Genomic DNA, 6142 nt, shown 5'->3' with positions numbered 1-6142 from the left:
AGGGGACTCGATAGGAGACTCGAGAGGAGACTTGAGAGGGGAACTAAGGGGGAACTCGAGAGGGGACTCGAGAGGGGACTCGAGAGGAGACTCGAGAGGAGACTCGAGAGGGGAACTAGAGGAGGGACTAGAGAAGGGACTAGAGAAGGGAAGTCGAGAGGGGACTCGCGAGGGGAACTAGAGGAGGGACGAGAAGAGGGACTAAAGGAGGGACTAAAGGAGGGACTAGAGGAGGTAACTCGAGAAGTGACTAGAGGAGGGACTAGAGATGGGAACTCGAGAGGGGACTCGCGAGGGGACCTAGAGGAGGGACGAGAGCAGGGACTAGAGCAGGGACTAGAGCAGGGACTAGAGCAGGGACTAGAGCAGGGACTAGAGGAGGGACTAGAGGAGGGGACTGGAGAGGGGACTCCAGAGGGGACTCCAGAGGGGACTCCAGAGGGGACTCCAGAGGGGACTCCAGAGGGGACTCCAGAGGAAACTGGAGAGGGGACTGTGGCAGCTGGGGCCGGAAACCTGGCTGTAAGGTCCGGAGCGGAAGCCTGGACCCTGGCTGTGTAAGCCAGGTAATCCAGTATGGACGCAAAGCTGCGTGGGCCGGTACTGGAGCATTGAGGCATGGCTGCGAGCTTGGCTTTGCGCCTCCTTCTCTTAGCAGCCGCCTGTGGCATCAAAAAAGCTGAATCCACTGGGTCCATCTTTGGTCGGTTCGTAATGTTACGGTGGAGCGAAGGAAGCAGGTAGGACCCAAATGCAGATTAAAGTGAAAATAATTCCTTTATTTCAAGGCTATATATATATATATATATATATACAGGCAGAACAGAACACTCACCGAGGACAAGCCAAATCACAAGACGAACCGACATTGAACACTGGGAGACAGTGGAATTTAAACACAGGGTAACTAGACACAGGTGGGAACAATCAGGGGTGGGGCCAACACTGATGAGCACAGGAGACACACAAGGAGTGACAGGTGAAAACAATCAGACAACTAGACACACCAGGGAACTAACGACGGGAGGAAAAACACAGGGAAAAGGACCAGACAATATACAAGGAGGAAAATACCCATAACCAGACATACAAAACTACAAACGTGACAAAACATGAGAATCCTGACAGTTTCTAAATTGTTCAGTATGCAGATAAATATTTGTTTTACAATAGAAACATTTTTCTCCATAAATGTTCCCACATGTTGTGAGCATCAACTTTAAATCTTTTGTCAACAAATAAAAAACATCTTAATTTCCTTTACGACAACATTTTGTTTATAACACCACTACATTAACAATAAGCATAGGAAAATGATAACTGTCAACATTTAAGATTGTGCTTTTACTCTTTATTTAATCAGATCTATTTACATTGAAAATGTGATAAATACACAAGCCACATTGAAAGTTACATCTTGCATTTTATGAAAAGTAAAGGTTTCGAATCATTGTATGACTTAAAGGGATAGTGGAAATCCGCGAATTTTGGGTTTAACTTATGTATTTTTATTAAAAATAAGCATAATAAACCATTTTTTTTAATTTCATGCGCCTAGTTTCATTTTATTTTCAATTTTACTGCTCCCGACCACGCCCTCTCAATGAAACGAAATACTTCGGGAATCTTCGGGTGATGACGAAAACAAAGGAAGACGGGCACAAACATTGGACGAGGCACGAGTATTTTATTATGTGTTCTGGCTGATTTAATGCATCATTAGCCTGTACCATTGTGTACAACGCCATTTATTGCCTGTCGATTAGGCGACCGGAGGCCTCGTCATCCGATAATCCGGTACACAGTGTCGAATGTGTACACTACAGTCATCATATAGACATGATAGACTAACAGTACTGTGAGTACAGCCTACACTTGACAGGCAGCCTGGCTAGCCTAGGATTAGGACCATACTACGTGAAAAGACCGATTGGCTCTAGCTGTATATCATGCTAGTATACAATTCATTTAAATGTATTCATGTAATTAATGCCCATAAGGCTGTTACATATACAATAATAAATGTGACAAGATAATTTATGTGAACCTGACCCTGGTATGTTATGAAATGTACCCTACATGCAGTCATCCTCGGGCATAGCCATAGGCCTACAGTGCATGCATGCCAACTTTTGCAATATATAATATAGCGCCTAGCGTGAGCTATGCTTAGGGACCTACCAGTCAAGATTATTTGTGCGTAGGGGTGCATCATCTGGCGCCTGGTCCTGGTCATCCTCGCCATTGCCCATGCCGTGAACTAACTCCATCACCTCGGGCTCGAACAAATAAGGACGTAATGGTCCATCGTCTGGCTCATTATTCTCACCATCGTCGCTTACTGAACCGGATTCAGATTCAGTTCCTAAAACTACATTTTCGCAGGAAAGCCGAGAGGATGTTTCTGACTCGCTATCATCACTGGATACCTCGTACAATCCTTCTTCTTTGTCTGTTATATTTGCCCTTCCACGTTCATTCTGCATAGACGCCATGGTTTGTTATTGTTTCGTCTTCCTGAGTTTTCCTCACTTCCGGTTTGGCTGACTCGATCATTTCGTTTCTAAAAAAGTTCGGGGAAGCTGCAATAAAGTGCTTCTAACATGCGTAAGGCAATTATTATATTTTTTTAATCAGGTGTGATTGTTTTGGTACGTAATTATGCTTGTATATAAGTTAAAACGAAACTATTTCGGGTTCAATTTCCACTATCCCTTTAAGTACACTACAAAATAAATTAAAGATGTGCAACAACTGTATCAGTAATTAAAATGATATAACTTATGCACAGGCTTGGGAGGGCTACTTGCCAAAAACACAACCAGTAACTTCATGTGAGTATCAAGATATAAAAGTAATGTAACCTGATAACTTTCTTTTTGTTTTGGATTACTTCAATATCAAATGTAATGCAAATAAACACAGGAGAGAAGAAATATGAATATGATTTTTTTACTTAAAATGTATAATATAATACCATAAAGCAGATTCAGGCAGTAGGTGTAGAGATTCACAATTAAAGTATTATCCTCCAGAACAGTACGGCTTCCAGAGAAGAGATACCATTTGATCATTTTACAACAACCACTATCTGCTCTTTTTAGGTTTTGAATAAGATTGTAATCCTGAGTTTCCCTATTATTAAAAAAAGTAAAACTAATCCGATTACATCTCTTCCTATGTAACTAAGGATTACACTTTCATTTTTTTCTATACGATCTTGATTCGTGTTCGATGTAATCCATTACTATCTAAGCCAATACAAGTCATAACTTTTGGAAAATTGTCTCAAGTTATAAATGATGCCTTCAATCTCTTTCACGTGGAGAAGACATCCCATTGGCCGAGGCGTTGCAACTTCCCTCAAGCGTCCTACATGAAAGAAAGATCACATGTTAGAAATGTGTGCACAAACTATTCAGTATGACCCGTCTTAGTTTAAAGCCCAAGTGTAAGAGTGAACAGAGGCGGAGTCTGCCTGTTTTCCAATTTGTTTTGTTTGTTGGCTGCTGCTGCCCAAACCAACACCCTCCTCACAAGCATTGACTGTTGGAATGTCATTATGCTCCACATGTGGAACAACAAAGGCTTCTTCAGGCATGCCTTGTATCATAATGATATTGCTCTGATCAGCAGCAAGACTGTTTTCACCACTACCATGGTCTACATCTGCAACCTCCTCATTGCTATTAACAGTCGAACTAGGAGTGTCACTTACCTCGTCATTGTTACTCACCCTGCTTTTCCTTCCAGGCTGTTGTTCTTTGCCATTGGTGAAATAGAAAATGGTGGGCACTGCAGTGTTTTTCAGGCATCTCCTTCCCTAATAAAAATAATAAACAAAAACACATAAAATAACTTTTTGAGGTCTGTAGATATTCAACTTTCTTTTGAATAATGTTGTTTTAAATGTAAGAGTGCATTATAAAAGACAATAGAGGGCCAACATGTTAACTATGCAGTTAATCCATTCAACAATTACGTGTTTCCAAGATTCAGATTCAAAGGATTTATGTCATAGCACATAGGCTACAGTGTGGGAATGGCAATGAAAATCATCTGTCCCGAGCTCCTCCAACAATGCAACAGTTATATAAGACATAAAACAATAAAAGAAATTCAAAATTAAATTAAGAATAATAAATTAGTGCAGGCAGAAATCTATATACACGTAAATATAATAAGACATATGCAAGAACAGAATGTAAAGATAAATATTGTATAGTAAAATTAAATAATTTTTTTTTTTACAGTGATAGCTGTTAAGATAAATAAGTTATAAGATGACAACAGATGAATGAATGTTGCTATTAAAATAATGTAAAAAAAAGGTAATATAATTCATCTGTTTTTAACATAGAGTATGTGGGGGGAAATGGCAATTCTCTATCTATGATAAAGAGTCTTTGCATAAATTGAAGAGAAATGTGATGGTTTGCAAACAAATCGATTTCTATTTTTCTTTACTTAACTGGCAAAATCTTAATTTGGCCTTTAATAAAAAGAACATTACTCATCACTGATGTGCAAGCTGTGCCATAACAATTATTTAGCATTGTATAATGTATAACATGTATTTAATTAGTAACAACAATTTACACTCACAAATGGAACCAAGTTATTTTGTTTTTAAAAAAGGATCTGTACCCATGAGTCCGTGCTGAAGGGATGACTCTCAAAGTGTTCACTGCACAGGCGAGAAGAAACGTTGGGGGTCCATGTATTCCTCCGGATGTTCAGCACCCACTGGTCCAGCCTGTCTGGATCACCGAAAGGAAACCTTTATTCAAAAATACATGAAAACCGACCCAAAGACAACAGGAGGGTTAATGCCATATTCACTTAGTAACGCATGAACAACTTTTACAAATATTTCTATATAGTCTGTGTTGGTAAATGTAATCTAGGTTGCACATTTCCTGCTGAAATACATGCATGGGCCTACCAAGTTACTGCGTGGCACTTTGGTTTTGATAAAACAGTGTAGTTCCACTATATAAACGTTACATTCATAATCAAACGAGATAATATGCAAGATAAATAGCTATTTGTTGTTATTCTTAATGCTTGTCATTCACACGTTAATAAAATAAAATAAGTACCGATACATAGCAGAACAATTGTGGCGATGTTCAGCTTAATAAGCCTTGTTCAACATCATTTCTTTAGCTAATACTATAGCGGGCTGCAGGCGAACCAAGTCCGCGTTTCGCTGCATTCCTTGATCTCCAGTTATAACGCCGGGCTCCGCCGCTGGCCGAAGCTAACGGAGCCGCAAAGGGCTAGCTACGGCTCCGGTTAGCTTCGGCTCCGGTTAGCTTCGGCGGCGGACTCCGGCGGCCACCACTGGGATAATTGGGTCGCCTTTTAACATTTACTCCCATTTAGCATTATGGGCGTCATAGCCATAGACTATAAAAGTCTTACCCAAGGCTGAATCATAAACTAAACTGTATATATATATATATATACACATGCATAAAGGGTTACGTCCTTAGCTAGCTACATAACAAGCTAAGCTAACAAGCACACAAACACCTGCTAACGGGGTTAACATGTATAATATTATCATTTTACTCACCGAAAAAAGCTGTGAGTAGACTTCTTGGAAGTTCTGTTAGTACATTCAAGCGCACAGCACGACATCTTAATTGTCTGGTATATCACCACGAACACGGCTAAAGCTAAAGGGTCAAGTACAGTACTATGACTAACTAACGTTGTAGCCTCTATGGTTGTAGCCTAGCAGAGTGGACAAGTTGCTGTTAGCTGACAGTGAGGCACGTATCTGTCAATCAAAGTGACCACGCCCTAATGTATGCACAAACTTTAAGACCTAATATAAATAAAAGGGTCGCGTTAGAAAACAATTCACTCACAGATCCATAATCATGAAGGTGGAATCTAACTATATCGATAATAAAATGTATGGAGCCAGGGAGAGAAACATGTTTTTTTCCGCTGTAAAGTTGGGCATTTTAACATGGGGGTCTATGGAAATTGCTCCTTTCTGCAGCCATCGCCTATCGGCCAATATATGAACTGCAGTGTGTGGCACTTCCGTATTGGCTTCCCGGCTCTTCCCCAGAGTTTGCCGCTTGGGTGAGACACTTCATGTTACTATGAGTACTGGGGTTACGTA

General features: G+C 40.5%; 1 long non-coding RNA gene across 1 annotated transcript; it reads right to left on the bottom strand.

Moving 5' to 3' along the window:
- Positions 1–2936: 2936 nt before the first annotated feature.
- On the bottom strand, positions 2937–4936 carry LOC139434791 (uncharacterized). Its single transcript, XR_011644096.1, has 2 exons — positions 4648–4936; positions 2937–3823 (listed from the first exon to the last, which is right to left on the bottom strand). It is a non-coding gene; the product is annotated as an uncharacterized lncRNA (long non-coding RNA).
- Positions 4937–6142: the final 1206 nt, after the last annotated feature.

This window comes from Pseudochaenichthys georgianus, chromosome 11, assembly GCF_902827115.2.
Source record: "Pseudochaenichthys georgianus chromosome 11, fPseGeo1.2, whole genome shotgun sequence".
NCBI classification, from domain to species: Eukaryota; Metazoa; Chordata; class Actinopteri; order Perciformes; family Channichthyidae; genus Pseudochaenichthys; species Pseudochaenichthys georgianus.
This window is presented reverse-complemented; position numbering and strand designations above follow the sequence as displayed.